Source organism: Crinia signifera, chromosome 3 (genome assembly GCF_055691185.1).
Source record: "Crinia signifera chromosome 3, ASM5569118v1, whole genome shotgun sequence".
NCBI lineage: Eukaryota > Metazoa > Chordata > Amphibia > Anura > Myobatrachidae > Crinia > Crinia signifera.
The window spans coordinates 84,917,608-84,937,159 of NC_139219.1; the positions used below are offsets into that span (position 1 = coordinate 84,917,608).

The following is a 19,552-nucleotide window of genomic DNA, read 5'->3' on the forward strand; positions in this document are numbered from 1 at the left end:
GTCTATGTTACATTATAGAAAGAAAAAAAGACTTGATTATCTCATTTGTGAGGCATTTATAATCAAATCAGACAAACATGTTGCATTAAAGATCCAGCAAATTGCAACTTGTTAGGAATATATTACAGCTCTCTAATTTTGCCATAAGAGTTAAGTTTGATTATTTGTTTAATTGTTATTTTCATCAACATGTCAAGGTAACCCATTAAGCAAGATTCAAACGACATCACTAATCAACATGCAAACTGTTAATTAGGTAATACATATGTATTAGTTTTGTTAGCTTGCAAATTGCAATCTTCACTAAGTTAAGTATATTTATGAGTGCTCTTTATGTTAAGCAGCTCTCACATGGTATATTTCAAAAAAGCGAACAATGCAAACATATGGATATCAATTTTCCATCATAAAATAACAATGAAATTCACATTTACGATCTTTATAAGGTTTGGCTTTTATAAGGCATAAAGATGCTCAGCAATATAGATAGAGTTTGAAGATGAAAAATGTAATAGTTATTTTTTTTTTTGCAACACAGAGACAAGCAATGCTTTTCAACAGTTATCCTTTGTAAAATAACCATACATACAGAAATAGCCAAGCTCATTTGAGCGGTTGCCGGCACGTCTTTCAGCGCAAGACTGAGATGCTTGCGCCCCATTCATACCAAATGGACATGCGAGCATGTGAGATGCTCAGGTGTCCCTGTCCTGACGAGTGAGTAGCTTCAGCGTGCCGGCTCACCAAATAAGCATGCTTCCATCTGTACAGTTGTGTCCTCATACATCAAGCCTTGTTCACGCATATAAAAGTGACTTTGAAAACAATTACATATGCATGGCTGCTTGGGAGGAAGTGGTCGGGCAGCTGACATCTGGTGATACCAACTGACCACCCACGCTTCATTGGGGCATTTGCATAAGAATGCCCAACGTTTTCATGGGAACGCCCATGAAACGCTAGGCATTGCCATACGCAAATGGCCTGTGCGCCCAGCAAACAGCTGGTGAACACCACCCAACGAACACTGCTTGTCCTCATACAGTCAAACGGGCATCTCCCAAAAACTAGAGGAAATTCACTTATTGTGTGTGTTTTATAAATAGTATTATTGGATTGTTCTTAATTAATCTAGCTATATACTGGCTATTTTATATGCAAAAATAAATACTTTATTTTTTATTAATATGTTATTATTCTTCCACAAAATGGTTGCCTTAATGCGCAGACTTTTTTCTACAATAACGACCTTAAGCTTGTGTCGACCTTCTGTCATGTTGACCTATGGTATGTCGACCATTTTTAGGTGTCGACCCAGTCACTGTGGACCATTAGTAGTCAACCTAGTAACTGTCGACATAGACATTGTCGACCCTCTATATCATAACCTTTCAGAACATGTTGACTGCATAGAAGTATAGCATAATATAATACAAGTAACAGATGTTGAAACTTTGACTATAATAAAACACTTCCTACAAAACACATTGCCAGACAATTCGTAATCTCTTTTTAGTAGCATTATGTAGCATTTCTAGAGCACTATTCTCATCTGCATGTCATGTATTGTATCAGGACTTTATACAAAACAAACATATCAAAGTCCTTTATAAAAGACTGAAATAAAACAATGAAGACTAGGATACTTATACATCCTGTCTTTTCTTCCCCTCAAGATTTAAGCTTCCTCCAGTTAACTCAAAAGATCCTTCATAAATAACAAGTCTCTGTGCAGCGCCTTTCAAGTGCTAGTTCAAAGTGTCATCTCGCTGTTTAATCAAGAACAAACAATGTTTTCCCATTTGCTAGTTGAATTGCTTAGAATATGTAAAATCTTGTAGCACAAATAACATGTGCCTTTATCTAATTCCTTTTCACTGTTTTACACCTTTATTACTGTATTTGTGTTTTATTGACCTCAAGTGCCAGATAGTTAATAGCCTCAACAGCCGATCAAATATTTAAGCAAACAAAATCTCCGGTTGTCTTTTTCAACTTCCCTATATGTTTTGAGCCAAAACCTACAAATTATTTAATATGCCAGTGTTAGAAGATAACATTCAGAGTCAGTGAGCATGTAACAAAAAATGGTTTTCCTCAAATTTTCATGACTGAGCGAACACTTGAGAGAACCGTTAGCTTAACTCTTGAGTGAAAAGTAAATTTGTCCAATTAGGTATAAAACTTGCCAAGTAAACATTTTTATTTATCATAATGACCTGTAACGTTTACCTTATATAGGAAATATAATTTTGTTTTTACACCACATTTTTTTTTATTTGAATTTATATTACAAATGTGAGGAGCCCTGGTATTTTGCACATCTCTCACAGAGAAGTTGGCACGCAAAGGGTTAAAATCGTTACCCTAACATAAGTGAAAAACATGAATTACTGTTACTTAAAAATACTGTAAACACTAGGACATCATACACAACGTTATGATGGTGCAGTATCAAGTACCAATAAGTGAAAAAAATAATATGTTAAAGCCAGAGAAATGTAGAGAGAAGCTGGGAAATATTAACTTCTCCAATGTCATTACATATAGCCACACCTTGAAAAAGGACCATTATAGGTCCGAAACGCATTGGTGCTTGTGGAGTAGTTTTCCAGTATCCTGGATCCCTCTTCTTTGGTCCCTTTTTATTTTTATTCTGTTTTTAACTGGACTTTTTAACTGCTGAATGGACTTTGGAATAAAATTTGTGCTAGCACCTGTAAACAAGTCTGGACCTTGAGGTCCTGAGGGCTCAGATGTGAAAAAACCCTTTGTATGAACATAGGGCACTGCCAGAAGGTGAGCATACATTCCATGGGAATTGGAACGCTTGGTGTTCATTAAAGATACCTTTATGGGCATATAGGGCCTGTTATACAGGTCAGTAAAAAGGAATAATACGTATATGGTTGAGCATTAATTGGATTGCCTGATTTACCTACCATCTGTATTTGCTTATTTCCCATATGAGCTTTTACCCTTAGAAATACACCAAACCAAGGAAGGAGGAGTGAACAACACACCTTATTTCTGACAGCGCATCAGTGTACTCCCTTATTGTGTTTTCTTACATACAGTATAGTAATTATTTATCATATAGAGACCTTTGGGAGTATTCAATGCCTCCGTGGCCTGCAGCCTGGAGCGAGTATGGGCAGTGCTGCCTGCGCAGCGTGACCTCTGACAGTCACGCTGCGCAGGCCGCACCACCCATATCCGCTCCAGAGTCAGTGACCGCACACCTCTTAGTCCTGCAGCTTCGCCCGCCCTCCGGCTTTGCCGCCACTGCCGACGCTACCTGCCCGCTGCTGAGGCACCGCTGCTGTCTGCCCGCCCGCTCATGTAAGTAAATGAGCAGGGCGGACGGAGTGGGTGCCCCTGGGATTGAACAAATGCCCCACGATTGGCATCCCTAGATGCAACTAGCATACCCCAGTCCACATCGCTGTCCCGCTGCATATGGAATCGCCTGGATAAAATGACAGTCATTCTCTGTAGGGGGGATGGGAGAGATGTATAAATAAATATATGTATACAGTCAACAAATGAGTTTTAATTGCACAGCAGTAATGCCTTTACATTCTGCAGCATTCAATCACCATGTGGATCATGCAGCACTGGATGCAGCACAGCAGTTGTTCTCAAACTCAGTGCTCAGGACCCCACACAGTTCACGTTTTCCTGGTCACCCGACAGGTGACACATTTTCAAAGATCTACAGGTGGAGCTAATAATTTCACTTGATTCTGTGAGGAGACCTGCAAAACATGCACTGTGTGCGGTCCTGAGGACCGAGTTTGAGAACCTGTGCAGTACAGAATGTCTTTGTGTCACATGCTATGCCACAAAGAAACATTCTAGTAATTTCATAAATATAATTTAGTTTAGCAATACTCACACAATAATGTACATCAATATCAAATACTAGCTTTGCATGTTACTTAAAATCTATGTACAGTACTGTATGTTGAGCATCTTTTTACTAATATGATAAAATGTGCATGATAAATATACCATAGGATCCAGCTTAACTGTATAAGAATTATTACTCCTGCTGCTTTCCTCCAGACCATTATGAAAAGGCTTTCAGTGCTTTCTTTCCTGTATATAAAGCAAGCCAACATGACTGCAATGCATGGCTAATAATGTCCTTCGTAGATTCCAGTAATGGAAATGCTTCATGGTAGCTTCGGCTTTTTATACCAGCTCATATTTTACAATGATGCCAAGTAATGAGCTCCTGTTGTAGCTACCGGAACTGCTGCTTCTCAGAGCCAAGCTGCCTGATTGCCTTATGCACATCAGCAATAATATCCTGTGCTACACATTACTAGGTTACAGAGAAAGCAAGTTCTGTACTTTTATTTGAAGCATACAGCATATCCTCTGTGTAAAGCCAATTCAAGGTGATGTTCGCCTAACTAAATGTTATTTAAAGCTATATACTGCCAATATAAACCCTTTATCACCCAAATACTGTGTACTGCAGTTTAGCTAGTTCTGGTCATAAATCCCTCTTAATGTGGATCTGTTGTTATGCTCCCATAATCCTGTCGAAGGCTAATATTATGAGGATAGTGACCACATGACCCCTTCCTGACTTCAATAATATTGGCAGTCCCAGCACTTCACTACTGGAGAATACTAACTCACCCCACCCATAGGTGCTGATTCAGTGGTTGCTCAAGGGCCCGAGCACCCACAGGAATAAATGAGCACCCACGTGCCCGTAACTCCAAAGTCACAATGCATGGCCACTGTATTTGCTTGTTGAGCCTTTCAACAGGCTTGAGCACCCACCAGCAAAAACATAAATCGGCACCTTTGATATGATGCTAGAGGAGGCCCCCACCTCATCTAGCATCCTCAAAAAGTGTCTGTTGTAGGGGGGCAGACATTTTGTTACGGTCATTTTCAAGCAGCAGCCAGTAGGAGCGCCGGGACCCGGACTGCAGACAAGGAGATTTGTGGGTCCCAGCGGCGGCATCACATTTGAGGGGTAAGGCAGGCTGCTGCTCCCGAGCAGTGCAGCGTAACAATAGCCCCGCAGACCCCGGCGCCCACCCTTAAATCAGCGCCTCCCCGCGACCGCAGGGTTTGCGGGGCTATTGTTACGCCACTGCTACAGTGCAATGTCTAGGCAGACAGTCAAAAGGTCGACAACATATGCTGAAATGCATTAGGTCAACAGGTAAAAAACATATATGAAAGGTTGACAGTGATTAAGAAAGACAGGCACCAAACTTTATAAGGGTGAAATGTTGAATGACAATTGTCGACATACAAATGGCTGACAAGTTTTCTAGGCCAAATTTTGTATATTCCATTTTGTATGACCATATCCTCCAACTTTCAAAGTCCCCAGATTGGTACTTGAGTGTTATTGGCGTGCCAGAGGCATGGCCGCAGCAAAAAAGGGGTGGGGTCATGGGTGAAGAGGGTGGGGCCTCAGATAGAAGGAGTGAGGCCAAGTGCCATGACCTCCGATTGCATAATTTTGGGTGCGTGCTTAGGGCTCCCTGAGCAGCTGGGCTAACAGGCAAAAATATGGAGCATGCGTTTAGTTAAGAAAACACACTTTAAATACTATTTACAGTTAACTGCAAAATATATAGACTGGGTCTTCCTGAATCACTGTACTTCTTACAACACAGGAAATTATCTGGTTGGCTTTAGGATTCACACCACGTATAAAACGTCAGCCAACAAATACGATATTTCACTATTTGTGATAAACCTTATTACTATGATGGTAGATAGTGTCACTCCAGCAGGGTTATGCAGTCCCCATAATCGCCATTCTTACCCTCTGACAGTTTCCTTCTGACTTTATTCAATTTGCACCTATTTGAAATTTGTGTGTGGTTACTTCTGGACAGTCAAAGCTAGTATGAAATGTCTTTATAATCATTGGTATTAATATTACCATCACCTATAGGCTTCTTAAAAATTACGATTCGTATACAATTTATCTTTAGTAAATTTTTCGATGTGTAAAATAAGTACGTATTTTATATCAAATGGGTACGAATATTACATTCGTACCCATTCAGTCTTGGTAAATTTCCCCCATCATGTCTAAAATTTTGCCCTTAAAAATGTAAACTTATGGTGTGTACACACGGGGGCGATATGCCGTGATATGCGAGTCCCGATGCGATCAGATCGCATCGGGACTCGCATCGCACGGCATGCATGGAGGGGCACAATTTAGACTATCTAGTGCAGATCTGCACTATATAGTCTTGCCTGCCCTCTCTATCTGGCTGCCGATTTGCGCTCACACAGGAGCGCCTATCGGCAGTGCATCGGGCTCGCAAGCCCTAAAAAAGAATGCGATTTGCATGCAATATGGCTTCCGATGTTCACTATATCGGCAACATCGGAAGCCATATCTCACCGTGTGTACACACCATTACTGGTAAGTACTTTTAAAATGTTTACTAAACCTAACAGGTATAGTAATCTTTATATGGCAGAATTTAAACAATAAAAAACACCTCTAATATGTTAGAATTTTATTTTCCAGAAAAAAAGTAAATGCTCTATGATTTTACTAGCTATCACACAAAAGTGTTGCTTGCCTATATCCTTTAAGGAATGTCAGGCTTTAAACAATCCCTGAATTGTCTTTCTTTAGACCCTTAGGGATCAAAGGCATGATAAATACATATTTTATTTCAAATGTATTATATTTATGTATCTACAAGACTACAACAACATAGGAAATTGTTCACCTTAAAATATGTAATAAATTTTTAAAAAAATGTATGAAGAGTTTTCCATTAAGCATAAATCTTATTAATATTGAAAAGAAACTATTATCATTGAGTGCTGGAAAGCAGTTACTTGTGACCGCACAATGTACCTTCCCCCTAACAATCTGTTCAGGTCATTTCTATAATACATATCCCACATACTGTAGCTAAGATTCATATCAAATAATAACACTGCCTTTAACAAGGTCACATGAATTTAACTGTGCCGGTTTCAGTAAAATGGAAAAAGCTTTCTAAAGAGAAGCTAACATTTACACCAGTAAAGAGATGCTTGGGCACTACTGTAATGTTCTCATCCATTCAGGGCAATTACTAGTTCATTGGGTGGCGTGCTTATACAGTAATTATAAGCATGAGCTATCAGCAAAAATTCTGAGGTCACAATTTAGTATTAAACTGCACTTTACTGTGGAATAATGTATTGTTTCAGTTCTGGTTTAGAATTCTGCCATGGGAGATAATATGTAACATAATGGTACAAATGTACTTACGTGTGCTGCATCTGCATTACATGAACTTGTGGTTTCCAATGATAAATCTTTGACTGGAAACCCCTGTTGAGCCCTATCTCCACCCCAGAAGACCGAAGAGGGGACACAGCACATTGCTTTGAGGGGCATGCCAGACTATCATGTCATCAGGCCCCATCATAGCAATCGTTAGCTCCGCCCCTTTACAGTACTGATAGGTTTAAAATGTTTTTAACCTCATGCGGCTTCGAAGGGCTCCCTTAAAAATCTGTAGCCTTCCACAGCTTTTGGGTGGGTAGGCAAGTATGATTACAATTGTTCATACTGTATGTAACCTTATACTGCAGAGGACTATGGTGTATTTTCTACAGTGCATTGCTGTGAATGGTGGCAGCAGCAGCAAAGTCCCGGCATACGAGTGCCAGAGGTGAGAACCTGGGGTTGTGCCCCTAGTGGTGGTGCACAGCTGGAGGCACCACTGGCACACACCTCCTTATCGATGCTAAGCCTGAAAAATATCCGGACATACCACCAAGGGGATAAAGAGAATGTGATCTCTGATATTATTGATTTATTCTACCAAAAGGTCAGTTTGCCTGAGCAGAATGTGGTGTGGTTTGTGGTCAATGTTAAACAAAGATATTGCATAGCCTTGCAGGCATCTTTTCTTTAACATATGGGGGGGGGGGGGGGGGGTATTCAATCTTGGTTGCTTGTTTCTGACAGCATTAAAGGTGGATACCGTCAAAACAGATCCGACTTTAAAACAAGTTGAATCTGTTGTGTCAGAAACGGCCAGGGATTGTCAAATTTGCTGCCTTTTTTTTGACAATTCTCTGCCGTTTGTACCGAGACGGACATTTTTTAAGACTCGACAGACGGAACAATGCATTCCACCTGTCGAGAATCTGTCAAGAGAGACGTTCCAACAGTCGGAATCACGGATTGAATACCGCTCATTGTCTCCTTGTTTTCCACTTTGATTTTCTTCCCTTTAACATCACATTAATGGTGCAAATGTCTGACATGATTCTTAGGTCGAGAGGCAGAGCTCTGGGAGGCAATGGAGTCATCTGCCGCCGGGCTCCTGCTCCCAAGGGGGCACCTCTCCTCCCCTGCAATTTTAAATCCATTAATTGAAAGCCATTGATATCACTTCCGAGTTCTGAAATATGTGTTCTCTCTCTCTCTCTCTCTAAATATATATATATATATATATATATATATATATATACACACACACACTGTATACATACTGTATATATATGTCTGTTTTATTTCATAACAGACATACAGTATATACTTTTTATAAGGTTGTGTGTGTGTGATTTGGGGGGGGGGCAATACACATCTTGACATCTTGCCTCCGGGCAACTGGGACGAACTTATGCCACTGCTTAGGTCTATCTAATTTCTTGTATAAAGTCTCAGGAAAGGCACATACAATTTGACCATGAAAATGATTAGTTACACTATAAGGGAGAGTATTCAGAATAATTCTATAAGTAAAGGCTGATATGTCAGCTTCCGAGTCGTTCACATCCCGCTGCGTGTGCTGTGTGTCTGAATTTATCACAGACTGCTTTTCCAAAGTATGGTCATGATTTATCTTGTCATGAACAGCAAATTCCAATCTGGACATTTCTCTGGATTTCATAGATTATGTTTTATATAAAAATTATAGTTTTTGCACTTGGGTCCGCCACTCATAAGTTCCACCAATGGTGTACCATAATTATTTTTGCTGTGATAAGTATTAATATTTATGCAGATGGGGGCGTGGCCTGGTGGTGAAGGAGACGGGACGTTTCCTGGCAGAGCTCCTGCACACATTTGCCCTAAAATAAAGTTGCCCAGCCGAAGTAGGTCTCCTGCTGCCTTGAGGCACCCCTCCCTGCCCTGTGGTGACTCTCCGGTCGGGGGTCGACGGAGCTGCGGAGCCGGGGGTAGGAGAGATCCTGCCCTGCGGGTTGCGGCCTGTCCCCCCAGGTGAAGCCGCGGCCTCAATTTATGCACTTACCCGGCGCCTGAGCTCCAGAGTCTGTCCGCGGCGAATCCCGGCCTCCGGAAGCTCCATTAAACACTGGGAGGTAAGCGCTGTCCTCCCCTGCCTGACCGAGTGTTCCCCCCCCTGACACAGCACGCTTGGCGTCCCGCGGGAGGTGTGGAGCTCCTGGAGTCTCTCTCCTTCCCCTCCGGCGGCGGCCATCTTGGAAACGGCCGGAGACGCAGGGGCTGCTGCACTGAGGAGACAGGAGGGGGGGGTGAACTGACACAGTGTGCTGGACACCCCTGCTCCAGGGGGAGGCCCTGGGGAGCTCTCTAAAAGCTGCCTGAAATAAAAATAGGAGGCTTGGACTGAATACCCTGCAGGAGCCTGGTGGACTCTCCTAGGTGTCTCCCTGGCTTAGTGGAAGGCGGTGGGTGGATTGGGGCACTGTGAAGAAACAGAACTCCTGCAAACAAAAGGAGAAGTAACCTCACAGACACAGGGATCTTATCACCTGAGGCTAAGAACCTTCACCTGTAAGCAGGAGAATCACAATTTAGGAACTTGGGTTGCTAAAATAGGAGAGTGTAAAAGGTGGTCATTCTGCTTGGACTTCATACATATCCCTATCTCTTTTGCTATCCGGGATCGCCACCTAGTGGTGAAAAAGAATTCAGCACCCAGCTGTAATATTCCTACTTTAATCCATCCTATACTCCATTGCTTTGACTTAGCTTGCAGACCAGTTGCATATTGGATAATTCTTCTTTACGAGGAGGATACCTCTTAAAAGACCCTCACTTCCACAGTTATACTTCATAGGAGCTTCTCCATGAGGAGCTTCCTGTCCATCGTTGACAGGCCACTCCAGCAATAATGGCCTGACAAAAACAGTGATCCACGGGCCATGACCCCCTAAACACCCGCACAATATGGGGTGGTGCAGTCGCTAGTTTACCACCAGGCTGAATATACCTTTCAACTCTTCCAATGACACAACACTGCACTAAGGCTGTTCATATACCTACCTTCTATTAATAGCCCGTCTACCTATGGGGAAGACCAAGAAAGGCCTCCAGACGCCGGTGTCTAAAAACCCGAGCGACAGTCAAGCTAAACCCAATATCTTCCGGTATCTCACTCAGGGTCCCGGGACTAGTGCCGACGAGACTCAATCGCCTCCAGCCCGCTCAGAATCGCCACAAGACCCCCTCCAGATGGATTCCCTGCCGAACCCCTCCATCTCGCAGAACTCAGAGGTCACACTGACAGAAGTCCTGACATACCTCCGTACCCTACCTACCAAAGCAGACCTCCCATCCAAAAAAGACTTTCTTGACTTGGAACAGTCATTACGCGAAACAATTAAAGTGGAAATTTCGACAATCCAATCTGATCTGAGTCAGGCGACGCAACGAGTCTCAGAATTGGAAGATCAAACCGAAGACATCGTCAATTATCAGGACAAACTCTACGAAACTGCCGCCATACATGCCCAAGAACTGGTTACTCTCCAACGCCGTTTAGATGATATCGATAACAGGGGGAGGAGAAATAATCTGCGGATAAGAGGTCTGACAGAAGATATTCAAGGCCCAGGCATTGTAGACGCGCTCACAAAAATCTTCAACGAGATAACCGAAGCCGGACCAGACAACTCTATTGTTTTTGATCGAGCCCATAGAGCCCTGAGACCCCGTGGGCTGCAAGCGGATAAACCTAGAGATGTCATCTGCCGCCTTCACTATCACAGAGTGAGAGAAGATATCTTAAACAAGGCTCGAAAATTAGAATCCATTGAATTTAACGGCGACAGAATCCAAATATTCCCAGACCTTTCATGGAGCACCCTCCAGCAGAGACGCCTTCTCAAACCCCTTACTGACCTACTTAAGCAGAAGAACATCAGATTCCGCTGGGGCTTCCCATTAAGTATTCAGGCGTCCCATGAAGGCAAACTGGTGACCCTACATGCCCCGGAAGATTTGGACTCATTCTGTAGAGCTCTAGACATCTCCAGACCGCACCTCGCTGAGTGGGTACACCTAACAAAACGGCTGGATCCTCCTTGCCCCCCGTCCGGTCACCCGCGTTGGCAGACGGTGGGAAAGAACTCCAGTGCAGCTACATCATCCGTGGCGGCCAGACCTGACAGGGTATCGAACCTGGCTCCTCCCTGAGGCACTGATTATCAAATAAAGAGGAAGGGTTTGTTGAACTCATCTAAATGTTTTGTTTTTAGTTAAAAGCTCTGTCTATTGATAAGTGTCCCCGACCTCCTTTGGTAAAGTTGATGCCTGGATACCTTGGCCCTGTCCAAACACCCATGGGAAGTATTAGGGGAGTGGGGAAGAGTATAATTAAACCCCCGATGTTTTGATTGATTTAAATAAATAACTAAAATCACCCCAAATCTCAACATCTAGGTCTAACCCCTCCCCATGGGTATGTGAGCAGTTCCCGTATTGACAGGGTTCCTAGCAGTAGTAAAAGTGTAGTTCCATCTCCGGTCCCACTAACCCCGGAGTAGACGGATTCCACCTTATTTAACACCACCCGCTTCCCTCACATACTCATGCAATGTTCTGATCGAGCCGATAACCCTCAACTTACATGGGAACAGTGATTGATGAAGCCTCCCCCAGTGATCTCCCCCTTCTTGTGGGAAATTACACTTACCAGACATGGATAGCCCTTAGTTAGTTAGCATACCCAGTGTTTCAGTAATGTTACATAACTTAAATTGTTTGAAACAGTTCTAGTTTTATGTTTTGGTTTTAGCCTTACCTCGCGCCTGGTGGGGACTGCGACCACTTACCCCAGTTTGGGTAAACCACACTCTCCTTGGACTGTGATGCCCAACGGTAGCATCGCTAGCTCCAACAGTGGTTTTGTCTTTTTCTTGTTAAGAATTTGTAAATTTCTAATTTTTTCAAATGTTTCTCTTTTTACTTACTTCCTCCCCTTTACCCCCCCTCTCTCCGCCTCTCCCCTCCCTTTACCCAGGGACCGCTCCACCTCCAAGCACCTGGAATGGGTAAGGACATGGTATCTGAAACTCCGTGCTAGACAACCCTGACATGCCGCAATCTAATACAATGTCACTCAACTTTTGCTCCCTGAATGTGAAAGGGCTTAATGTGCCAGAGAAAAGGTCCACTTTAATTAGAGACCTTAGGTCTAGAAAGATTGATGTGGCTTTTCTACAAGAAACACATTTCAAGCTAGGTGCTTCTCCTAGGTTGACTAACCATTACTACCCTCTAGCATACTCTAGCAGTAATGCACTGGGAAAATCCCTTGGGGTTTCTCTGTTGCTGTCTCGCAGGATACGACCTATTGACATCTCACACCATACCCTGGTAGAGGGACGTTGCCAGGTATTGAAATGCACAATATCTTCACAAAAATACACATTTGTTAATGTTTACTTTCCTAATACAAGGCAGAGGCAATTCTTTGGTAGAGTCTTGCGGCTTATAGAGCCATTCAGGGAAGGTTGCCTCGTAATTGGTGGAGATTTTAACTGGTCCTTAGATCCTCAGCTGGACTGCAACCCAACCCCAAGTTCCCCTCGTATGCGGGACCACCGTAAAATTAAGCAACTGTTACATGATCATCAACTGATAGACGCGTGGAGGATCTTTAACCCCTCAGTTAGGGACTACACATTTTTCTCGTCCCCCCACTCAGTGTACTCTCGCTTAGATTATTTTTTGGTAGATCACCAGTTTCTCCAACACTTTATACATAACGAAATTGGTCAGATCACCTGGTCTGATCATGCCCCTGTCTACATCACAATGAAAGTACCATCCCCCTCCCCCCGCCCCTGGTCCTGGCGGTTTAATGAGCTCCTTCTTTCTGACATTAGATTTAAAAAAGAATTGGCCACAGCAATTTCAGAATATATCTCCAATAACGATAATAACCTAGCTTCTCCAATATCGGTATGGGAAGCTCATAAATGCGTACTAAGGGGAAAGTGTATACAGCTGGGGTCTTTAATGAAGAAAGAGAGGGAAGCAAGGAAGGTGAAACTAATTGAACAGATAAAATCGTTGGAGACTTCCCATAAATCTACACTCTCCCCAGACACGCTAAGAGAATTAACGGAGACCAGAGCGACGCTCAATCAGTTATTGCGAGATAGAACCAAACTTGAGCTGCGCAAGTGTAGACAAAAATATTATCTCTGGGGTAACAAACCCAGTTCCATGTTAGCAAGGGCCCTAAGAGCCCAAAGAGCACAGGCTTATGTTCAGAATGTGACTGACGCGGAAGGGAAACGGGTCCATACCTTCACCCAGATAGCAAAAGCTTTTGAAGAGTATTACACTCGGTTGTATAATTTGAGAGATGATCCCTCCCCATCGGAAAAAAAATTACTTAAACAGGAGATCAACAAATATCTAACAGCAGTGCGATTTCCTAAACTCTCGGAGACAGACCTGTCCTTACTAGAGAAGCCGTTTACTATAGAGGAACTGGAGCAAGCTCTGTCCAATACCCCCTCTGGAAAAAGCCCAGGCCCAGATGGTTTCCCGATAATTTACTCTCAAAGGAGAGGATCTTCTCCCCACAAAGTCTAGAGGCCCATATCTCTATTATCCCAAAAGAGGGAAAGGACCCGGCTCAGTGCTCGAGTTACAGGCCTATCTCACTTTTAAATACAGACCTAAAATTATTTGCTAAACTTCTTGCCTTAAGGTTTGGACCTCTTCTCCCGGGGGTGGTACATGGGGACCAGGTGGGCTTTGTCACTGGTAGGGAAGCAAAAGACAATACGACTAAGGTGATAGATTTGATACACTTTGCGAAGCTCGGAGAGGCCCATGTGGTCCTCCTGTCCACCGACGCGGAGAAGGCATTCGATAGGATAGACTGGACCTTCATGGAGACCCTTCTGGAACACATAGGAGTAGGCCCGAAATGTCTCCACCGTATTTTGGCCTTATACAGTACCCCCACGGCCCGAATTCGGGTTAATGGAGCCCTTTCAAACTCTGTTGAGATTCGAAATGGCACCCGCCAGGGCTGCCCCTTATCTCCTCTGATCTTTGTGTTATGTATGGAGGCCCTGGCGCGTGCGATACGGATGAATGATAACATCAAAGGTATTCAGGTCGGCAGACACGAGCATAAATTGGCGTTATATGCAGATGACCTATTGGCAACCATCTCGAGTCCAACCACATCGCTACCGTCTCTGATGTCGGAATTCGAGAAATTTGCACGTTTAACTAACTTTAAAATCAATTTTGCCAAGTCTGTAGCTCTGAATATATCTGCCCCAAGGGGTACAGTTGAAGGTCTTAAAAAGGCCTTTCCCTTCCACTGGCACCCAACATACATCAAATATTTAGGGGTCCTGTTGTCCAGAGATAACTCAAATCTTTACCAACTTAACTTTGTGCCTCTGCTTGCCAGCTTAAAAACGTCTATTTCAAATTGGTCCATACTTAAATTATCCTGGTTGGGTAGAATTAACACGATTAAAATGAACATCCTCCCTAAAATATTATTCTTGCTCCAAGCCCTCCCAATCGTAATACCCCCCTCTTTCTTCAAAGAACTACAAAATATAGTGAGTAAATTTATCTGGGCGAATCGCAGACCTAGGATTGCCCAAAAAGTCCTTGTCCAAAGCCGTGAAAGAGGTGGCCTGCAGCTCCCCCACTTCCTCAGCTATTACCACTCGGTCCACATCACCAGAATTGTAGAAATGTCTAGGCCTACACCATCTAAACAGTGGCCGGCTATCGAAGGTCACTCGGTGGGAATGTCCCCAAAGGTAATCCCATGGCTCCGGAAGATCCCTGTGGTGAGACATCCCACCCTGAACCCAACACTTTCTTGTTGGGGTAGATACAGATCCCTGCGCTATTTTGACCCGGGTGTGACGCTCCTTACTCCGCTTATTAATAATCCTGAATTCCCTCCAGGATTTGAATTACGAAATCTCTATAGTCGCTTTTCAGTGGAAGTGTCACACCTGGGACAATTGGTGGATAGATCTGGCCTACGCTCCTTTGAGGAATTGCATAAAGATATTGGTCTCCCGACGGGCCTCTTTTGGTTCTACCTCCAGATTAGACATTATGTCTCCTCCCTTCCGAAACGAAATCAAGGCTGGGATCCAACCCCCTTTGAGTCGCTAATACTCTCTAAGGAGGCCCCGAACCACCTGATTTCTAAATTTTACCAAGTATGCCTTAGTAACCTACCAGACCCAACGCCTGCATACACGAGGGCGTGGCACAAGGAGCTGGGTCAGGATCTGTCGGGAGATCAATGGAGTCAAATATTTCAATTTGTTTTTGCATCCTCCTCTTCAATCCAAACTCTAGAAACCCAATATAAGATACTATCTCGATGGTATAGATGCCCCTCCATACTACACAAAATGAACAGCGCCCTACCCGACCTCTGCTGGAGATGCAACCAACATATCGGCACTCCCCTACATATCTGGTGGGCCTGCCCAGTTATCCAAGACTATTGGCACCAGATTCATACCGTCTCAGAAAAGATAATCAATTCCTCTCTTCCATTTACTCCTGAATTCTGGTTGCTTAATCTTATGGATATGCCCATCTCCCGATACAAGAAATCTCTAATTAGACACCTAATGAATGCGGCTAGGGCAGTCATTCCCTGTCATTGGAGAACTAACAGGGCCCCTCCCATCACGCACTGGTTCCGCAGAATAGACTTATATATGTCCATGGAAGATCTGTCATCCTTTCTGAAAGGTTCTCCCCAGACCTTTACAGCTACTTGGTTGAGCTGGCTCACCTATAAAGAATCATCAGATTACTCTCATCACATGAGTCAGGTCGCTGGGTCGTAGAGATCCCTGGGTACAAATCTCCTCCCTCCTTCCCCCCCTCCCCTCCCCTCTATTCTTTACTTTCTTTTTAACACTCTACTTCCTTTTATAACCGGTACATCTTATTATGGGTACTAATTACATTGTCAATGTTTGATTGTTGAATACTTCCACATCATACCCTGAAAGACGGACTCAGCACCCTACGCCTGTATTTGTCTGTATTGTTCACTTGAGTGCATTACATTACATTGTTTTATTTCTGAGATGTATTGTGATTTTCTTTAATAAAAATTGATTGCACAAAAAAAAAATATTTATGCAGATGATGTCAATCATTTAATTTTGCACTTCACCTCCGCTATAATATTTTGGATTCTACATTATTGCTGCTGTGTTCTTCATATATGTGTATTATATTTTCTAAAACTGTTGAAAACCAACCTCACTTGTAGAGTTTTCTTGCACAGACAATATTTAAGACTAGCTCTATCATCATGATATTTACATTTGTTCTTGGTTTGGTGGAAGATGGATCGGATGATATGATGCTAGCTTATTATATTCTTTATATACTTTATTTTTGTTATCACATTGTTGATTAGTAAACCTGTTCAAATATGTTTATATCAATTTCATATCACAAAACAATTTTGATAAGGGTGTATTCACTTTTTTTTATATCTGCTGTACTATGATGAAGACCAAAAATGTCCTTATTGGCTAATGATACATTGGGGTTTATTCTAGTTCATTCTTTCTGACAAAATCCTTCTTAGATGGACAAAACCATGTGCACTGCAGGGGGGCAGATGTAACATGTGCAGAGAGAATTAGATTTGGGTGAGTTATTTTGTTTCTGTGCAGGGAAAATACTGACTGCATGATTTTACACTTCATTATAGATCTCACTTTGAAGAAAAACCTCACCCAAATCTAATTCTCTCTGCACAAGTTACATCTGCCCCACCCGCAGTGCACATGGTTTTGTCCATCTAAGAAGGATTTTGTCAGAAAGAATGGACTAGAATAACCCCCATTGTTCTCTATGGCACAAACCTGATCATAGGGTATATATCAAGTCATTTTTTTCCTATCATTCACAAAAGTCAAACAAATACTTATGTATTTTGTCTATGATTTTGGCTACGACCAAATACACACAGGCCAAATACACAGAAATGTGTGGCTTAGTCAAAATTGCCTTGCCTTGTCTTTTTTTGCCAGGTAACAGCACCGCCAGGGGGCTGCGCATCACTATCGTCCACAGAGTACACATGGTGCCATTTTGGCTAACCTTCTAGTCAAAAGCGCCTGACCGAATCGCACCTTGTGTACACTGCTTACAGCATGGAGAGGTCAGGATTTCCCAGCTCTTGGGAGATGTCATCTACAGTATCAGCATTAGCAAAGAAGTGTGCAGTGCAGTGACTGCACTGGTGCAGTATGAATGGCACCGGCCCATGGGAAAACCCACGTTCAGAGCTGCCATGTGAAAGAAGTTTATCCTGGGTCTGACTCACATTGGAACCATGTTCCATATCCTGGTTCAGACCTGGAACCTTGAAGTACCGGTAATAAAAGGTATTACTGATTTATATTATGTGCATGGTCTCACCATTTTTTCTACATTCTGGGTCACCTTTAGTACTAATCTCAAGTGGTTTAACCCTTTAAGTGCCAAGTGAATGTGTCAAAATAGGTGTGAAAATTGGCAATCAAAAATTTGTATGCATCATAATGACCTGTAATGTTTACCCTATATACTCTAGGAAATAGAACCTATTTTTACATTAAAAAAATGTATTTTATATAACAAATGTGAGGGACTCTGGTATTTTTAGCGGATATTTGTGCATCTTTCACAAAGACTGGTACTCAAACGGTTAACTTGTCAAAATACGGCACAACATTAAAACCCTTGGTAGAGAATGACTCTATTTCTGATAAAAGTATTTCAGTGATATGATGAGGCTGTCTCCTAACCACAGTCCAAATTCAGTCTATAGATGTTTTTTTCATGTTAAACTTATCTATATCTTGGGACTCTTGTGCTAATCTGTCATTGGACTATATTGTTTTATAATATGCTGATTCACAATCTGGAATTCTACTTTTTAATAGTGTATTTCGCAAAGGCTGACTCTGATAAAACATATTTAAATTGACTTCTGAATTCTTAGACGCTGCAGTGGAGATCCGACATACTTGTGTTGGGAATGTTCACCTCTCGCATTGTCACCACTGACCTTCAACAGTTTGAAAATCTTTTGCAAAATTCCACCAAACAAAATAAAAAATAACTTCTTTACAAGCATAAGCTTTCCCATTTCAACAAAGTGTCAAAACTCTTCACATACATAAATGGGAAGCAGGAAAAGATAAAGAACTCACACTGAAGGAAGCGCAATACAGTGAAATCCTCCATCACTATGAAGTATAATGAGAATTCTTGCAAAAGACTGAAATGTAACTGCACCTAAAAATCCCCAAAACAAGTTCCATTTTCAGGCAAAAACAGGGCTGCAGCCATTGACAGCACATGGGTTACACTGTATTTTTTCAAGGTGATTAGATTGGCTAGCATGTAAAAAATATTCGGTGTAAAATCGCAAAACAGATTTTTTTTGTACCTGATATTTTTATAGCGGCGGCGTGGGAAGCGCTAGTTATTTTCTATTCACTGCAGGGACCCCGCCGGCCGCCGCCAGCTTTATACACAATGACAGCGCCGCAGGTACCCCCGCGGCATGGACACCCCTGCCCGCTCCAGCACTGCAGGGACGCCGGCGCCGAAGGTTTTTTTACACAGTTCGCTAACCCTCCATCATCATGCTGGGGGTGAGGGGCGAACTGCCGCCCTCCAGGTGCCGGCGCCCTAGGCAAATGCCTAGAGCTGCCTAGTGGTGGCGCCGGCCCTGCACCTAGCCATCTTGGTGTTATATCACTGAAACTGGATTAAATGAATTCCCCATGATGGTGGAACTGGAAGCTTCTGTTTGCAATGAATGGGCAGCCCCTCCAGCTCTTGCATAACTACACTGTCCCAGCATGCACAGTTTTGCTATTAGGGAAAGCTAGAACAGGAGGGCATGCTGGAATGTGTATTTCAACAACATCTAGAGAGAGACTTGTTGAGTACCCCTGTAGATAAAGAATCTGGTAACTGACTGTGGAAACTGAAATTCTGATTTATTTATTTTTTCAGTGTTATAGTGTGTGCATCTACAGTCGTTTGTGGCACACACATACCCCCTTACTCATCTCACAGGTTATTTGCAGTATTACATATTTTGCGGTACTGAAACAATCTGCAGGTTTCCACTATAGAGAGATTTGCAAGTGCAACTGCTCTAATTTGGCAAAAAAGAGATTGAGCTACATTGAGGTAAGGTGCATACACACACTGTACAATTTTTTTGACCAATTTCGTAATTGGTCAAAATATCTTTCAGTTTGTATGTGACGAATGATGATGCAC

At 42.7% G+C, this 19,552-nt stretch overlaps 1 protein-coding gene across 10 annotated transcripts in view; it reads right to left on the minus strand.

Annotated features, from left to right (window-relative positions):
• Positions 1 to 19,552, minus strand: part of UTRN (utrophin) — a 587,017-nt gene that overhangs the window by 106,822 nt on the left and 460,643 nt on the right. The gene's annotated exons all lie outside the window — the stretch shown is intronic.